Source organism: Lepidochelys kempii, chromosome 1 (assembly GCF_965140285.1).
Source record: "Lepidochelys kempii isolate rLepKem1 chromosome 1, rLepKem1.hap1, whole genome shotgun sequence".
NCBI lineage: Eukaryota > Metazoa > Chordata > Testudines > Cheloniidae > Lepidochelys > Lepidochelys kempii.
The window spans coordinates 261666510-261685311 of record NC_136380.1 but is presented as its reverse complement, the minus strand read 5'-3'; the positions used below and the strand labels follow the sequence as shown (position 1 = coordinate 261685311).

At 50.4% G+C, this 18802-nt stretch overlaps 1 protein-coding gene across 2 annotated transcripts in view; it reads right to left on the bottom strand.

The window, feature by feature from the left end:
- CSDC2 (cold shock domain containing C2) overlaps positions 1-16942 on the bottom strand; it is a 29052-nt gene extending 12110 nt beyond the window's left edge. The window contains exon 1 of one of the 2 annotated variants that reach the window (XM_073327205.2): positions 16777-16942. The gene's annotated coding sequence lies outside the window, so the exon portion shown is untranslated. Of the gene's footprint in view, positions 1-8677; positions 8890-16776 lie in introns of those variants that run through there. The other variant, XM_073327206.2, reaches the window with a different exon arrangement.
- Positions 16943-18802: the final 1860 nt, after the last annotated feature.

The following is an 18802-nucleotide window of genomic DNA, read 5'->3' as shown; positions in this document are numbered from 1 at the left end:
CTAGATCAGGGGTCGGCAACCTATGGCACGCATGCCAAAGACGGCACACTGCTGCCTGCCGGGTTCCAGCCGCTGGCACTGCTCAGCCCACTGCCGAACTCAGGCCGGGACCCCAGGAGGCAGCAGCGTGCCTTTAAAAATCTTGCCCGCCCAGCCCACTCTTCTCCGCTGCCCCCCGCCCCCCCGCGGGGGCAGGGTGAAGAAGCCTGGTCCTGCCAGCTGCTGCTGCAGGGCAGGCAAGCTCCCCCCTCCCCCGCCTCTTCTCCCAGCATGCTGGGTTCCTGCCCCACCTCCTCTCCCTCCCTGCTGCCAATCAGCTGATGGCCTTTGTGCAGGAGGGGGAGAAGTGGAGCCGCAGCGTGCTCGGGGCTCCAGGGAGGAGACGGAGAAGAGGTGGGGACAAGGCCTTGGGGAAGGGGGCTGGAGTCAGGGCATATCCCCTCCAGCCCCCTGCTCGTGAGCTGCTCTGGGCAGGGGGCTGGGAGCACCCCCACGACCCTAGTCCACCCCCACAGCTCTCTGCCCTGACCCCTGCACCGCCCGCAGGACCCCAGCCCTCTACCCTGACTCCTGCACCCTCCTCACACACCCCCAGCCTCCTGCCCTGACTCCTGCATCCCCCATACATACACAGCCCCCCAACCCCATGCCCTGACTGTTGCACCCACCACAGTCTCACCCCCACCCTGAGCACCAAACGGGAGCTCCTGCACACACACACACCCCACATTCCTACCTGCACCCCTCACACCAAATGGGAGCTGCCCAGGTGAGCACTCCACACTCAAACGTCCAGCCCCAACCCTGAGCCCCCTCCCTCATTCTAGCTCCTGGCCAGACCCTACACCCCAACCCCCAGCCTGCTCCTTCACCCCCAGCCCTGTGCTCAGTGCACTCCCACCCTCAGCTCAATGCAGAGAGAGAGAGAGGAAGAGAATGGCTAGAACCAGGGAGAAGGTAGGTATGTACCCACTCTACGTGGGCAGGGCCAGGACCCCAGACCAGCAGCGGGCTGAGTGGGGCCAGCAGCCGGGACCTTGGCTGGCAGGAGCCTGCAAAAGGAACCCCAGACCAGCAGCGGGCTGAGTGACAGCAGGCTGAGCTGCTCAGCCCACTGCTGGTCTGGGGTCCCGGCCGCCGGCCCGCTCAGCCCACTTCCGGTCTGGGGTTCTGGCTTGCCAGCCGGGGTCCCAGCTGCAGGCCCTGCTCAGCCTGCTGCCGGCCTAGGTGAATGGAACCCCAGGCTGGCAGCAGGCTGAGCAGGCCAGCGGCGTAAGATCAGCATTTTAATTTAAGTTTAAATGAGGCTTCTTAAACATTTGGAAACCTTGTTTACTTTACATACGACAATAGTTTAGTTATATACTATATAGACTTATCGAGAGAGACCTTCGAAAAAACTTTGAAATGTATTACTGGCACGTGAAACCTTAAATTAAAGTGAATAAATTAAGACTCGGCACTCCACTTCTGAAAGGTTGCTGACCCCTGGTCTAGATAATACTTAGTCCTGCCTTGAGTGCAGGGGATTAGACTAGATGACCTCTTGAGGTCCCTTCCAGTTCTGTGATTCTATATATGCAGGAATGCCAACCCCACACATTCAAAAGATCAGGAATCGTGAGATTGGCATAATATGAGAGGTTTAAAAATTGGGGGGGGGGGTGGCCTTGTGTTTTTAAACCTTTAGGGTTCATGTTCTCAAGCTTCTGTCTGCTGCCACAAAGGCTAGAAAGTCTCATGTAAAGCAGAGCTTTAAGACAGACAGCAAATTCGGAGAGACAAGCAATTAAATTGCAAGAGTAGGCAACACTCAGATGCCGGACTTTACACTAAGAATGAGAAATCCGATACTGTTGTGGGCGATCTGGCCACAGCTGAAATCAGAATCAGAGCCATTATCAGGATCCCAGAGAGCTAGTTGTTTAGTCATTTTGAAATCACCATGTGAGTGTGATCTCAACTGTTTTGGCACTCGGTCCAATTGCACAGTAGTGCTCGCTCTGATGGCGCAAGAGGCATTTAGAGGGGTTATTTTTGTACATTTCTATCCTGTTGGGCAATTCGGTTGCCTCTGTTTGATGTGTCTATGTGATGTCATCAGGAGGCAGCTGTGGTGGATGCATCACTTCGGGGGTTGTTTTGTTTTTAAGCTGCATTCACTGTATCATGTGGGGAGTGCTCGGCACTTCCCAAGTGGAGGGGCGCCCTGGGCAAATCCCAATGGCAATTTCAGTTGGAGCTGGGGTTCATTTCACACCTCAGACCGTTCTATGGCACTGCATTTAAACTGCTGCCATGGTCCCGCTCAAAGACCTTTGCTCTGCAGTAGCGAATGAGTGACTCCTAGGTCTCTGGTGCGGTAGACCCCTTCAGAGGTAGCAGCACTGTGGATATGCCAGAGAAGAATGTATTAGCTTTATCTGATCACATGCCTGAAATCATCCCAAACAGAACTTAACTGGCACCAGCTAGGATAAAAGTGACCATGCCGTGGGGGTAAGCGGATTTCCAGGACATGCTCCACATGAGTAGCTGTCCAGCATAGAATCATAGAACTAGAAGGGACCTCGAGAGGTCATCTAGTCCAGTCCCCTGCTAATTATCTAGAGCATTTCTGACAGGTGTTTGTCCAACCTGCTCTTAAAAATCTCCAATGATGGAGATTCCACAACCTCCCTGGGCAATTTATTTCAGTGCTTAACCACTCTGACAGTTAGGAAGTTTTCCCCTAATGTCCAACCTAAACCTCCTTTGCTGCAATTTAAGCCCATTGCTTCTTGTTCTGGTTGACCTCTAAGGATAGGACAATTTTTCTTCCTCTTCCTTGTAAGAGCCTTTTACATACTTGAAAACTGTTATGGCCCCTCTCAATCTTCTGTTTTCCAGACTAAACAAATCCAATTTTTTCTATCTTCCCTCATAGGTCATGCTTTCTAGACCTTCAATCGTTTTTGTTGCTGTTCTCTGGACTGTCTCCAATTTGTCCACATCCTTCCTGAAATGTGGTGCCCAGAACAATACTCCAGTTGAGGCCTAATTAGAGTGGAGTGGAGCAGAAGAATTACTTCTCGTGTCTTGCTTACAACACAGCACTCCTGCTAATACATCCCAGAATTATGTTTGCTTTTTTTGCAACTGTGTTACACTGTTGACTCATATTTAGCTGTGATCCACTATGACCCCCAGATCCCTTTCCACAGTACTTCTTCCTAGGCAGTCATTTCCCATTTTGTATGTGTGCAACTGATTGTTCCTTTCTAAATGGAGTACTTTGCATTTGTCCTTATTGAATTTCATCCTATTTACTTCAGACCATTCCTCCAGTTTGTCCAGATCATTTTGAATGTTAATCCTATCCTCCAAAGCACTTGCACCATGCTGTGGGCATGGGAAGCAGGGCAGTTGTACAAAGGCTGTGAACATGATGCTGTCAGATTCCAGAAGGAAAAGTCACTTTTGTCCAGGGGAGGGGTGAGAGAAAGATACCACCTGGCTTAGGGGGGCTCATGAGTAGGTGCGGTTTGTGTGTGTTGGGGAACGAGGCTTTGAAAGGCTAGCCTAGCTCCACCCCCCCAATTTGCAATTAAACCACCAGCACCTTCAGCTGGGCTCATTTAACACCCTAGGAAACCCAGAGGTTTGAAATTCGGTTCCAAACTCGTGCATAGCCTCCAGAGGAAGGAACAGAGTCCTTGGTGCACGGATAAAGGGGGTCCCCTCCCCTCCACTCTGAAAAGAGAAGGTGCAGAGGGCTTTGGGGAAGTTTTCTAGATTAGTTCCAGTTTCAGGAAGAAAGAAGCCGAGTGGAGCAGACTCCCCCGCTCCTCCCACAGGTTTTGTTTTCTCTGCAAGTTGCTGAGCCAGAACGCTGCCAGCATTCATCCTGGCTCTGCCCCAGCAGACCTTGTATCCATGCCTTAACCACTTCCCATCTGAACAACGGCCATTGCCACTTGTGATCCCCCCCAAACCTTTTACTCAGCTTCTGTGGGTCCTGAATACTGAGGCCGTGCTGCTCTCATTCGAGGAAGCGGGCCTGGCCTATGCCCAGCATACCAGCAGAGGGATTCTAACGTGGGCACTGCTGTACTGGCAAAGCTGTGCTATAGTCACCCTGACACAAGAGGCTTTTGCCGGCACAGCTATGGCAGGCAGGGGTCACAACTCATCATCACTCCCGCCCCCTTTGGTGGCTTCCTCGCCACGTTCCTAACTACCCCAGACCATTCTATGGCCCTTCCCCGGCATCCCAGCCATCCCACCACCCCTTCCAAATTCTTTATCCCCTTCACCGACTTCCTGTTGTGATGAACCGGGTGGTGCCAATGCCTAGCGCTGCCCTCTGCTAGGTGGAACCAGAATTGATTGGTGGAGCAGTATTAATGCCCTTGCTCTGGTGAGCCCTCCTGTGGAATAGCGCATACAGTTCTGGTCACCCACGTTCAGGAAAGATGAATTCAAGCTGGAACAGGTGCAGGGAAGAGTTACTAGGATGACCAGGGGAATGGAGACTGGAAGAGCTTGGCTTGCTGTGTCTAGCAAGAAGGCTGAGAGAGAATATGCTTGATCACTATAAATACATTGCCAGGGAAGGGGAAGGTAAATACCAGGGAGGGTGAAGAGCTTTTTAAGCTAATGGACAATGATGGCACAAGAACAAATGGGTATAAACCTGCCATGAACAAAATTCAGACTCGAGATTAGACGAAGGCTTCTACCACCCGAGGGGCGAGGTTCTGGAACAGCCTCTGAATAGGAGTTGTGGGGGCAAACCACTCAACTAGCTTTAGGAGAGTGCTGGACAAATTTCTGAGTGCGGTTGTAAAATGGGGCTGATTGTAATGGCAGGGGAGAGGGCTCAGCTGCCCCAGGGGCTCACGTCCAGTTGATGTCTTATGTTCCTAAAGCTCATGCATCATGGTGTCAGCAGGTCACCTGTCGGGCTCAGGAAGGGATCCCCCCCCACACACACACACACACCATACAATGTATTCTGTGAGGGTTTTATTTTAATCGCCTTCCTCTGAAGCATCAGGGATGGTCACCACTGGAGCTGAGACGTTGGATGGGTGGAGCCAGCCCAGGGCTCTGAGGTGGTACCAAGCATTCTCTCTCAGGTGCGTGGCTGGCTGGTTCTGGCTCATATGCTCAGGGCCTAACTGGGTTGGGAAGGAATTTTGGCAGGGTTGGGAAGGAATTTTGGCAGGGACCCAGGGTCTTGGGGGTGGGGGTTTCACCTTCCTCTGTAGAGGTGGGTGCAGGTCATTTGCCAGGATTATCTGTATATACCTCACAATCATGTCCCTGACATTGTGCACCTCCGTCTCTCCTAATCTCTGCTTCTGGCACATAAGAGTCTACTCTCAGATTTTAAGGCCAGAAGGGACCATCATGATCATCTAGGCTGACCTCCTGCACATTTCAGGCCACAGAACCTCACCCACCACTCCTGTAATAGACTGACCCTTATCTATGGCTGAGTTACTGAAGTCCTCAAATCATGATTTAAAGACTTCAGGTTACGGAGACTCTACTTGCAAGTTTAAACTAGAGTAAATGGTGACTTGTACCCCATGCTGCAGAGGAAGGTGGAAAAAAACCAGGGTCTCTGCCAGTCTCCTGTGGGGTCAGTAATACTTTGGTTTAATTTCAGTGGTAGACGTAGTGTGAGGGTGCTGGTGGCCTGTGATACACAGCAAAGCATCTAGTCTGACCTTGAGGGTCCCTTCTGGCCTTAAGCTCCGAGTATGATGATGTGTCATAGGCCTTATACTGCTAACTATCTGTGGAGAGTCCTTTAGCTCAGACATAGGGGGCTGTGCTTTTGGAGCAGGATGATCAGCCTTCTTCCCCCATCATCCCCAGGACGGTCTGAATAGTCATGGTGTGCAGCAGAGAGACAAGAAAGTTCCAAATGGCCACAAATTTGTGATGCTATCCCTTCTCCCGAGAGTGACCAGATGTCCCAATTTTATAGGGACAGTCCCGATTTTGGGGTCTTTTTCTTATATAGGCTCCTATTACCCCCTACCCCGTCCCAATTTTTCATACTTGCTGTCTGGTCACCTACTTCTCCCAGCCCCATCCAGCTTTCCTGCCTCCTACCATTCTCCTCTCATTGGAACCAGTCTGGCTCACATCACAGCATTCGCGGGTGGAGGGGGAAAAGACTTTTTGACTGTTTGTAGAATGTCATCTAGTTCCACTGAAATGAAACATCAGGATTAGGTAACTTCTTGCAGTGTCACTCCAAAGATTGCACCAGAGCCCTCTGGCTCCTACAGTCGGCAGAGGGGACTATTTCTACTTCCTTCTCCCCTAGGGGAAGCAGCAGTTGCTACAAAATGGTGCCGTACATCCTCCTCTGGCCTGCTCCATTCTAAGAGCTACAGCACACATTCAGAGACCCAAGAGCACACCAGTTCTGAAACCTGATCAGATGTGGATTTAGCCCGACAGCCAGATTAAGACAGCAGCACTACAGAGGTGCATCTAGGGTCCCTGTTTCTGGAGTCATGTGATTAAAAAAAGCTGCCCTGTTGATGTAATAAGAGTTTCTAGCCCTTATGGTTTGTTATGCTTGGGTCACATTTAGCAATCTAGAGACATCTGCTGGAGTCTGCCACCATCCTGAAACAGTGGCTCTGAGAAGTGTGAACTGCCCCGAGCTTCTCAGCCAGCTCTGGAAGAACCCTGCTAACATACCCCAATAAGGGATTATGGTTATGACAGGAAAGAGTGTAAGGGGCCCTGCCCTTTCACCCAAGCAGGTAGATCCTGGCTGCTGAGTTAAGTACCAGGGGGACCCCAGCCTGCCACCCCAGCTTCTCCAGAGGGCAAAGACAGAATTCCTGCTGTCCTCTCAAGGTGGGGAAGAAGAGGCCCCATATTGTTGCCCCTGTCTCTCTGGGAAGGGAGTGGGGCCCGCCCCTGCCTTCACCAATCCAAGTGGGGGTGAGGCCACAGGGGCAGAGCTATGAGAGGCCCCATGGCGTGGGGCTATCAGGGCACAATATCTTACTCCAGCCCTCTTTGGACCCAAAACAGAACCCTCTCGCTGAGCTCCCTTTTCTTTTAGTCAAAAAAGCTTTGATCAACCGTCTGACCAGCCCTGCTTGGGGTAAAACAGCAGCACACTGGCAGACCTAGAGGGGAGCCTCAGTAAGGAACACAGATTAGCCAAAGTGCATTGAGAGTGCTGGGTGGAGGAAGAGCACGGCCTCAGGGCTAGAATAGCAGAAAGGGACATAGTCACCTGCACTACAGAGTTTTCTGCTTTGGAGTCTCTTATGCTAATTTTCTTGCATCACTTCATTCCTATTCTGGTGCCTAGACACCACAGATCTGCACCTTCCAGATGTCTAGACGGAGCTATATTGGCAGATGCAAGGACAGTGTCAGGTCTGCAATAGCAGGGGATGCTGCAGCTCACAATTGAAATGCATTGGCAGAGCTGCGCAAGGAAGGTTGCACAGCGCCTGCTTGAGACACAGTGGCTCTTTATAATGAGGACCCTTGTCTGCTAGGAAATTAGCTGACACCCCCTCCAACCCACCACAAGTCATTACACATGGACCATAGAACAGCCAGCAGCTTTGAGTCACTGCCAGTTCGGGGGTCACTTGAGCCAGCAGCCGAGAAGCAACAGGCTGGGTGTCGTATTAGTCCCCTCAGCCATCCAGAGCAACGTACGACCTTCTCTTTGGGCAGCAGAGGCAGAAAAAGGCTATGTCACAGGGAGGACGTGTGCAGCAGCGAGTGGCACAATCCCAACAGAGCACCTTCCCTGCCTGCCCTAAGCCCCGCAGGAAGCAAGGCAGTGCAGTAATCAAGGCTGAAATCGTGTTGTGCACATACAGACAAGTCCTAGCCCCCCCGACAACGCCCTCCACCCTCTGCTAGTCAGGCACACTTCCAGTATGGAGGGACCAGGAGGGACCAGAACTAACTGGAGGCAGGTGCAGGGCCTGGTATCCTGCACTCTCTCTCTCTCTCTCTCACACACACACACACACACACAGAGTCCCTCAGTGCAAGAAGCAGCCCCATGGGGGATGTCAGACTAAATGAAGGAGCTTTGAATGCCCCAAGATCTCCCACACTGGGAGATCACTCAGATCAGTCTGAAATAAACTGACTGCTCCCACCCCACCCTTCTTCTGGCATCCAAACTCTAACAGTGTCCGAGGGCTCCCTCTGCCCCCGCACTCAGATCCTGCCCTCAGACTCAGGAAGAGGTGCGGAGGAGAGATCAGAAGAGCAAGCTGGATTTCCTGGGGCGTACAGTGATCTCCAAGAAGTGGCATGTCTCTCATTGCTGGATAATGGCACTTCATTACTTTGTGCCACAAACCAGCTTAGGCAGCTTGTTTCAATGCAGCCAGCCTGCCTCAGAACTGTCCCTGAGCTCTCATTTGGACTATCAGTGCCCTCCAGTGACCCACTCCCATTGAGGGCTTGTCCTCTCCCTGCCAAGAGTCTCACAAAGGGCACCACCAGATTGTCTATCGGACCCTTATACTTGGAGACTCCATCGCTAAGGGAGTCTGCAAACAAGCCTCACTGGATGATCCTCTTTGTTCCTAGACTTTAAGCCAACACCTGCCTTTCTCTCCCCCCTCCCACCCGGCTGCCCCTGGTTTTCAGATCAGCCCCCGCAGCAGCAATTTCTCACCTCCTCTGCTTCTGCCAGGCTCTTGCTGGATCCAAGTCTTGATCCCCCAGGCTGGTTTGTGCCCCAGGAACAGCGTTGCCTCCCTCCTGTCTGATCCTGTGGCCTAAGACGGCCCCTCCACCCTTCCTATGTATGTTCACCTCCCCTCCCACACACAACACTGAGCCCAGCTCTGGCAGAGGGACAGCTTCCTATCTCTGTGAAACACCACCCAGCATGCTACAAAACAGCACAGAAGGCTGAAGGAGGGGTATCCGTCAACCCCCGGACGCACCGCTGCGTGACACAGCCAGGGATTGCTGCCACCTGACACGCAGAGAGGCAGGGACTGGGGACCCAAGAGACAAGACTCCAAAATGGACTGGACCACAGCAGAAGCCTGCTTACCTCTGCCCCAGTCTTTTACAAAGAATGAGAAGCCAGGGCTCTGGTCACTGGCAGTCATTACAGATCTCAGGGCACTTCTCAAAATTAGGGTTGTTTACAATAAGATCCTGGCCCGACTCCAAATCAGATAATATTCTGTTGGCCTAACCCCACCTCCTGTGGGTTCTAATTGTCACTTCCCCTCCTAAGACATTGTTGGATTGTCACTGGCAGTCACACTCCTCAAGCCACACAACCCCTGCCACGATATAATGACAAAACTTAACATTTATATAAAAACAATCCCTGTGTATTCCGCCTGCTCGGCATTTGGGATTATTGTAGCATCATTTCCCTTTAATTTCAAATGCCAATATCTGAGCAAATGTAGCAAAAGGATTATCTTCCCCATCGCCCAAGTCTCTTCCTCTCCCTTGAAGTCCTACCTTCTCTGCCTTCCCCCAGTCAACCCTGCAGGGCAGTCACGCAACACAATGCCTGTAACATCACAACCACTTCTGTGGCTGACCAAGAGGAACATCACAAGCAAGTTCTGGCAGAAGGAGAAGCCAAGTGTTGGGGAGGAAAAAGCTCATTCCAAGAGGCACAAATATCTGCATTAGCTGGGAAGGAAACACCGGAAGTTGCTGGCAGAGCCAACGCTGTTTTTGATTAGCATCTCCCACCTGTTCCTTGTGACACCTCATCATGTGACACTTCAATCTCTGTGTTGTCACTTCTTTGGGATTCTTCAGTTGTTTCATGAGGCTGTGGGGCAGACCCATGACAACTAGGACTCTCCCATGCAAGCTTCTTGTCCCTGGACTGGGTGGATGGGCTGAAGGGACATTTTGTGAGAACATGGAAGAGCCACTGGAGGCAGAGATTGAGGCCGTCACAGAAAGAGCCCCACAGCAGCTGATGGGACGTAAAGTAGCGCTCAGCATTCCCATGGCATTTTACAGCTGCTACTCCTGGAGAAATTCTGCACCAAGATATTAAAAATTCTGTGCACAGTATTTTAAAATTTGGCAAAATTCTGCATATTTTATTTGTCAAAACAACAATATAAATCATGCCAGTTTCAATTATTTTGGTAATTTATTTCAAAATACCTGTCAGCAAGTACATCTGTAACAATACAGACAACACAAGAGATTCAGGAAATGTTTTTTGACAAGTAGATTCCCTACTAGGCCTATTCATACAGAACTCTGGGTAATAATTTATTTAAAGTTCATTTTTGTTGGTCTTTCGGAAGAGGTCTTCTAAAGAGAAGGATGTGTGGTTCTGGCTCATGGATCCTGTAATGGACCCAGCCAAGACTTTGCTGGACATCAAGTCTTCTCCAATACAGAACCATATTTCCCACATACCTCAGAAGCGGTGTAAAGGCTTGGAAGTCAGGGATAACGGAGGAGCTGTGGGAGAGGCAAGTAATTGCTGGGAAGGAGCCTGGGTGTGAACTTACAGGGTTGTTGGATGTAGGTGGGAGAAGTAAGGAACAGGTTTTGGGGGGGACGGGGAGGGCTTGTTAGGGAGCCTCCACTGAGCAGATGCTGGCTGACCCCTAGCCTCTCTCGTTCAGTCAGGCATATCTGCATCTGGGCAGCAGGTGGCCCGCCTGGTCGGGGAGGCTAGCCCCCGCCCAAGGCCCTGCTCCTCCCACCTGAGGCCCTGCCGGAGCCCAGAGGCCCCACCCCCACGGCTGCCAGCCCCTGAGTGCCAGGCAGCATGTGACCCCCCCCAGCCCCAGAGTGCCCCAGCTCCATGTGTCCCTGCACCCCTACTCCCATTCAGTCCCCACCCCAGTCTGTTGCACCCCACACACACACACTCCTTGGTGCTTGAACATAGGTGCTGAAGCACCCCCTGGCTTGAAGAGGTTTCCATCATATACAGGGTTTACAGTTTGATTCACTGCCTCCCCCCCACACACACACACAGAGTACAAATTGTTCCAGCACCACTGCCCCCACTCGCCCTTCTGACCCCAGTCTGTGACTCCCCAGCAGACCCCGCGCCTCCTGACCTGGCCCCATGAGCAGAGCACTGTGAGGAAGGCAATCTCTTCTTTCCCCTGTCCACAGCTGGGACTGGCCCAGAGTGAGTGCTCTCTGTTCTGGTGCCACAGCAGCCCCTGGTGGGTGAAAGGCAGAACTACTGCACTGCTCCAGCAGAATGCGGGGGGAAAAATTCTGCATGGCACATGAATTCTGCGTGTGCGCAGTATTCCCCCCGGCGTAATCTGCAAACAGAGATGACACATCGCTCTTGATGATGGGCGGGAGCACAATTTCAAGATTTGGAGGGTGGGGTATGTGACTGCCCCACCCATTGCCTCTGGGCTAAGGAACAGCAGCAGAGTCAAGAGCATTAGGGCAGCAGTGAGCAAGCTCCTCAGGGAGCATCTCATTGGAGCCTGCCTCCACAGGCAGGGGCCGGGCTCCTTCAGGGGAATAGGCAAAAATGCATCAGGGTGCAGCTCAGAGCTGTGCTGCCTGCCCTACCTGGGGAGTGCCCAGCCATGCAGAAGCAGTCCAGCAGGGAGGGATGCCAGGCAGCCAGCCAGCGCCCTGGCTCCCACAGCCTGCGCAGCTCCCACCAACTTCCAATCCACCAGCTCCTGGCAGGAGATGGTTTTCAAATGGTGGGGTGCACCCATCTCCCCCAAGAGCTAAATGGAAGGCAGAAATCTGGGGGAGCACCTGGGTTCACACGCCCCCCATGTCACCTCTGTCTGCAAAGCATTCTACATACAGCTAATCTCTCAAGATCAAGCTGCTGCACAATAAGAAGCCCATAAATCTCCTGGCAGATCAATATTTTTCTAACGGGGGGGCCATAGGATTCTTCCACCTCCACCCTCCCTAGTTAGGGGTTCATAATCTGGGCAACAGCAACCTTTTCAGGCACTATCTCTTAATTAGCACCTTAGTGGTGACTCAAGTTTTACCCCTCCACCTATGCCTGCAAGTTATTGGACAATTCGATTAGGTGAGTATGTGCTTGGAGAGCACATCTCAGACTCAAGTTTATTCTCCCACTAGGGTTGCCAACTCTGACTGAAACTATTCTGGGAGATTTTCCTCCCTCCCCCCCCCAACGGAATGTCATTTTCTTAAAATATCCTATTAAAATCTCGCTGATTGGTTTCAATACTTACTGGGAGATCAATGTTGATTCCAGGAGACTCCAGGCCAGTCCTGGAGGGTTGGCATCCTTATCTCTCACAGGTCAGCAGGAGGTGGGAGGGCAATGGAGAAGGGACAGAGCCATGTGTAAGTGGGGTGTTTTTGGCAGATATTGCTTTCCATGCTGGGGGACCATGGCATCCGTGGGTCCTTACATCTCCATTGCCCTGGAGAAACCACCCTCCTTTAGCTTGGCCCTGGTGTCTTGCCAGTCAAATAGCAACACTGATGGGGCCCAAAGGGCATCACCTAGTCCAGCCTTCCCACCACTAGAGATTGTGTCTCAGGGTCTCCTCTTGAGGAGCGTGTGCATTTGGCAAGGCTGAGGAGAGAATGCCAGGTGGGATTACGTTCCATCTCATCTGCAATTACAGATGGTATTCACCACATATCCCCAAATCCACAGGGCAGCATCCAGCTTCACACAGCAGTGCCATGAAGCTAATGCCCACTGGACCATTCAAGTGCCCAAGTTTATGTCAGGCACTACTGATGCCAGGACACCTCATGACAGCAGTCTCATTGATGCCCACAAGACAAATACAAGCAGGGAAGGGACCCTCCTTTCCAAATCCACCTCTGCTGCAAGGAAGCAATCCACATGCCCTGAAACAGAGAGACAGGAGGGCCCCTCCCCAATTCCAGAGACCCGTTAAGGGTCCCAAGACATGGGATAGTCTGCTCAAAAGTAAGCCAGGGTGGAAACCTTAGCACAATGGGTCACTATGGGATAGTCATACTGACCACAACCTAATCTGAAACCCACCACAACCAAAGGAATGGAGGAAATTAAAGTCATGGAAAAGATGTACTAGAGCAGTGGTTTTCAACCAGGGGTCCAGGGCCCCCTGGGGGGAGGCCATGAGCAGGTTTCAGGGGGTCCACCAAGCAGGGCCAGTGTTAGACTCCCTAGGGCAGAAAGCCAAAGCCCCACCACATGGGGCCGAAGTTCAGGGCCATCAGCCCCACCACCCGAGTCTGAAGCCAAACTTAGCTGTTTGGGGGCCCCTGTGGCATGGGGCCCCAGGCAATTGCCCTGCTTGCTACCCCCTAATGCTGGCTCTGGCTTTTATATGGAGAAAACCAGTAGTGGTGGCACAGGTGGGCCGTGGAGTTTTTATAGCATGTTGGGGTGGGGGGGCTCAGAAAGAAAAAGGTTTAGAACCCCTGCACTAGAGGATGAGAAGAGTCCTTGCTCTTCCCATCTTGCCCGAGGGAGATGCAGAGGGGCTTGGGAGCACAGAGAAAGCCTATTTCATGCCCCTCCCCAGCAGGATTCCCCTTTGGATCCCAGCAGCCACATTCTTACGGGTAAGATCCATATTAGGCAAGGTGGAGGAGGGTTGTTGAGAAAAGCACCTTGTATTGCTCCTCTTCCACACCCCCAACAGCCATGCTCACCTCTGCCGTGGGACTAAGAGTGCTTCCTTCACAAGGGTTTCAACCTCTGCCGGCCTTGGCAACAGAGATCCGAGTGACAGACCTGCCCAGGGGAAGGGAATCCAGGTCACTCCCGTGGCAAGTGCTGCATGCACCAACGCAGCTCCGCAAGATGGAAGTCAAGAGGTTTTCCAGTACAGCTCCCTGCCCATTGCTGACAGACTCATTCGCCCCAGGCATCTCCCTTTGGAGGGGAACAGAAGCTCCGTGGCTTTGCTTGGACAGTAGGAGAAGGTGAAAGCCATCTGAGTCCAGGACCCGAGCGTATAGGCCTCCTACTCTGAGCTCATTTGGGGGACCAGGCTCAGCAGCCTGTGTTCTAATTAAAAACCAAACCCTTATACTTCATTAAAAGCGCTGCAGTAGTCTTGAACCCTGCAGTTTTACTCTCTCCTGCAGCAGCATAAGGGACAGCTACCTTAGCTTCTTCAAGAAAGAAGAAAGGAACATTTCCAAGCATCACTGACATAGAAAAAAAGAAGACTTGTTCTACCAAAGAATATGCAAAAACCTAGTTCAATTATTCAAGAGAGGCTGTAGACACATCAGCTTTCATCCAGAGTTCCCTGCACCCCATTCATCCCAATGATCAGAAGCGCCCACAATTTATCAAACAAAAATCTCTCTTTTAAATACAGACACATTCATCTGGGAGCTGGCTGTGACCTCCTTTAACTAAACACCCTTTGGGTGCCTCCAAATATGGGAAGGATGCTTTTGAAGAGATAATACCCCCCTTTCTCCCTCCCACCCTCCCCTCAGTATAGGAGCAAAGAAAATCCCTCAGCTATCATTCAGCCAAGCTAGGGTATATATAGCTAGTTCAGTTACTCTGCCCCTGTGAATCAATGCCTCCAGCCCTTTAATCATCTCTGTTGCTCTTCTTTGTATTTCTTCCAACTTGTCAAGAGCTTTCAGGTAAGGAGGTGCCCAGAAGATAACAATATTTCAGGGGTGATTGCACCAAAGACAACTAAAATGGGACTATTTTACATTCTTGCTCTCTAATTGGACGCCTCTGCACATCCAACCCCAAATTGCATCAGCTTTTTTGGTGGGTAGTTATATCCCATCACAAATTCATGTCTAATGTGCTGTCCACTCTCACCCTGGTCTGTTTGAGCATTCCTGCTCCCCAAGCTTCTCCTATTCCTGCTTCCCTAGCTTCTCCTATTCCATAAACTAGCTGCTTTCAGATTATTTTTCCTCTGGAATCTCATTTAGTTATTTCCTGCCCATCTCTCTCACTTATCTAGGTCGCTAGTGTTTGCAACTCCTCCCAGTTTAGAACCATCGCGAGTTTCCTTGTGCTATTTGCCACCTCTTCCAGATCATTAATAAAGATGATACATTTTAAGAAGGGGCTGATACCTGCAACATTTCACTGAAAATCCCCCCTCCCCAACTACTGCATCAAAGGGAGCATGCTGCCAGACTGGAGACCACCATGTGTATTTCCTTCAGGCTAGAAAGCATTCTTGGCACACCCTGGCCTCAGGCAATGAGAGAGCGGTAGTCTGGGCACAAAGAAAAGGAGTACTTGTGGCACCTTAGAGTACTTAGGTGCCACAAGTACTCCTTTTCTTTTTGCGAATACAGACTAACACGGCTGTTACTCTGAAGTCTGGGCACAGAAAAGTTAAAGCAGCATTCTGGCCTGGAGCCATTCATGAAGCTGGTCTAACACCCCCAAAACCCAAATTGTCTAGACAGACAGATCTCTCTCCATATAGGTCTACACCCACATACAATTAGTTTGTCCTCAGAGTTCAGTAACAAAATTACATTTTTATTTCCCCCCCTTATATACACACCCACTTAAGGTCACCGGTCTGAGAACTGGACTGGACTGCTCCCCTGGGTGATTATTCTAATGGATATTCATCTGGGAAATGTGGTGATTAAATACATAGTTTATTATAAACAGGTCTGCTGCATTGGTTTACAGACTACCCTTATTCTTTCTTCCTTCCTTCCTTTCTCCCTCCTCTTCAGATCAGAGCTCTGGTGTCTGGCAGGTTTTTATAAATGCTGTCTCTACCCAATGCTAATGAAAGCCTCTTATCCCTGCCTGGGTTGGTTACAGTGTCCTGCAACCAAGAGTTAAATCACATCACAAGCAATGCACTTTCACTTACATGTCCTAGATGTTAAATGCTCCTTTAGGGAGATGAATCACAATAAGATAAATAAATAAACCATTTACTGGATTACATATTTAAAGCTCCCCTCCCTTGAGCTGATCACACTTACCCCTCCGAGGAGCAGCCACGTCTACAACAGACCAGCTCGATTAATGGTAAAATATAAATGTCACCTTTATAGCTAGATTATAAGAGCCTTCTTAGTCAGTGCTAGGCTACTGGATTTGGGGGCTGGTGGTGGGAGAGAGAACAAACAAGCTACCAGTGCCAAAGAGGTGGGGGTTGGAAAGAGAAGCCATCATGGAGTCTATATTTAAATAAATAAATAAATAAATAAATAAATATATGCATAATAATAAAAAAAGATACCCAGCTTGTTTTTTAATGGGAAGAGTGGCTGTTTTAATACCTCAAGCTAATGTTTCCATACACCCTCTTCCTTCCTCCTTTGGAGACTGGAATTGCTGTTTGCAGGAAACAATTTCGGTCAGTCAGTCAAAAAAAAAAAAGCTACCCTCTTTCAAAGATCATTAAGGAGAGGTTTTAACCAATCGCATTCCCCCCCCCGCCCCGAAAATGACAGAGTAGATACGAGACGTAGCCCAGCTGATCCCAGCCTTCGATGGCAAAACTACAGCTATTCACCCACAGCACACAAAAAATAGATCACACACACAATACTCCGGCTGATGCCAAAGGGTTTTGGTTTTAAGGGAGGGGAGGGGAAGAGGAGAGAGAGAGAAATAGGAGGGGAAAGTTAATTCACATTTAATTTGACACCTTCTCCTCAATCTCCCAGGATGAGTCACTCTACACCTCTGGCTCTCACGGCAGTATTCCAGAGGGTACCAAATGGGGCATTTCCCCTCCCCTCCTAGCCAATTACAGCCCCTCCTGCAGCTTGTAATTTACAAAAAGCTTCCGTGCCTAGAGCGGATGAAGGCTCCGCTATTACCTTGCGGGCAGCAGCGGTCCTGTCGCACTCAGCCTCGCTCCGGGGTTTTTCTTCTCCCCCCCTCTCCTCTTGTCGGGCTGCTGGCGGCTCCTGGTGAATTGAAAATATTTGGCGTGTGTGAGGTTGCACCCTGAGCCTCGCACATTATACACTCCTGACGTCAGGATGCTGAGGGAGGCGGGGAGGATGGAGGGGACAAGTGGGAGGGATGATGATGATAACGGCTGCTCTGGATTTAAAGAGACATGTATTTTTTGCGCCGGGGGGGGGGGGAATAGGGGGGTTTGTAGGAGCACATCTCTCAAGAGTTCAGGCATGACTCGGGCTGGGGGTGTGCGAGAGAGATGACATGACCTAAGAGGGGTAGCCCTGAAAACTGCCGGGAAAGAGGCTGATTATGAGGAACAGAGAATGACCCAAGAATAGCAGAGGGTGGAAGCTGGGGTTCAAGAAGGGGACAGTCATTTATTTCATTGGCCCTGGCAGGTGGAGCTAGACTTGCTCTAAGCTGCTTCCAGTCATTCCCAGTCATAATCAGCTCTTAAAAATCATTGGAGATTTGTAAGAGCAGGTTGGAAAAACACCTGTCAGAGATGGTCTAGAATTATAATACTTAGTCCTGCCATGAGTGCAGGGCACTGGACTAGATAACCTCTCAACGTCCCTTCCGGTTCTATGATTCCTATTGAATAGGTCCCCAAAGAGTAGTGAAAGGGAACTTCTCTTCCCCAAGGACTTTAGTCCCATCAGTCCTATCATGCCTCCTCCTCGGTACCTGCCCCGGGAGAGACTGTGAAATGCTATAAGCTCTCCTGCTCTCAGGTTCTGGTTCAATGCAATGTTGTTTATGGTGCATTATAGAGAGGTCCACAAAGTTTCTATTTAATAGCATTGACTCATTATGTTTAAACCACTATTAATTTATTGTATTGGGTCAAACTTCATTACAGTTTAGTCCATGCTTAGCAAATCTCTCTGTTTATTCAAAGTATAGATTAGGACTGGCCATACTAAGCCCATTGAAATAAATTTCACTATATTGACTATTTCTGCCTGTTATGACTTTTCTACTTGATAAACAGTGACAGATGGTCTCACAATATTTCAGCCCCATAGTCATCATTAATCAATTCTAGATATCATATAGTAAATTTCAGTTCCTGAATCATTCCTATCCCTGGTTCTAAAACATGACATAAAAGCAGAAATAATACAGACATAAAGAAAATGACCTTCTGAATTTAGTGTGAATTTTTCAACAGTTGTGGGTAAGGCTAAGATCTTGTTATGGTTATTTTTAGTAAAAGTCACAGACAGGTCATGAGCAATAAAAAAAAAAATCATGGAAGCCATGACCTGTCTGTGACTTTTGCTGCTGCAACTCCATGGTCGTCCCCCCCCCACTGTGGTGGCTGTGACCTGTGGGTTTCCCCCTCTGCCCAAGGCAGCTGGGAGCTGCAGGGTGATCATATTTCCCAAAAAGAAAATGGGACACGCCTAGCCACAAGCCCAAGGTCCGTCTCCCCCTCCTGCCCCTGTGCTGGAACTCTGAGGAAAGCCCCCTGAGGAGGCTGTCGACCTTCAGCCTTCACTGAAACCCTGCCGGGGGGGGGGGGGGGGGCCCTGCTGGCTGCCAGCTCCAGTCCTGCTGTCCCTGTGGCTGAAGCAGAAAATGTCTCGAGGTCTCTGGAAGTCAGGGATTTCATGACTTCTGCAACCTCCATGACATAAATGTAGCCTTAATCATGGGTGCTGTGATTCCCTCCTGACACAGCACATGAGTGAAGTGTGGACCTGGATGAAGAACAGCTGACTGAACCAGGCAAGACAGAGATAATGCTGTTCAAAATTGAGTAAGCAGTTTGAGGAACTAACTGAAAGGAAGACTTCCTTTTTCCCTGATGGTGTCTGCTGGCTGCTGTGGTCAGGCATACACCGTCTCAGGGGCCTGCTTGCCCCAGGATGCCTGGGAAGATGTACAGGTTTCAGAGTAACAGCCGTGTTAGTCTGTATTCGCAAAAAGAAA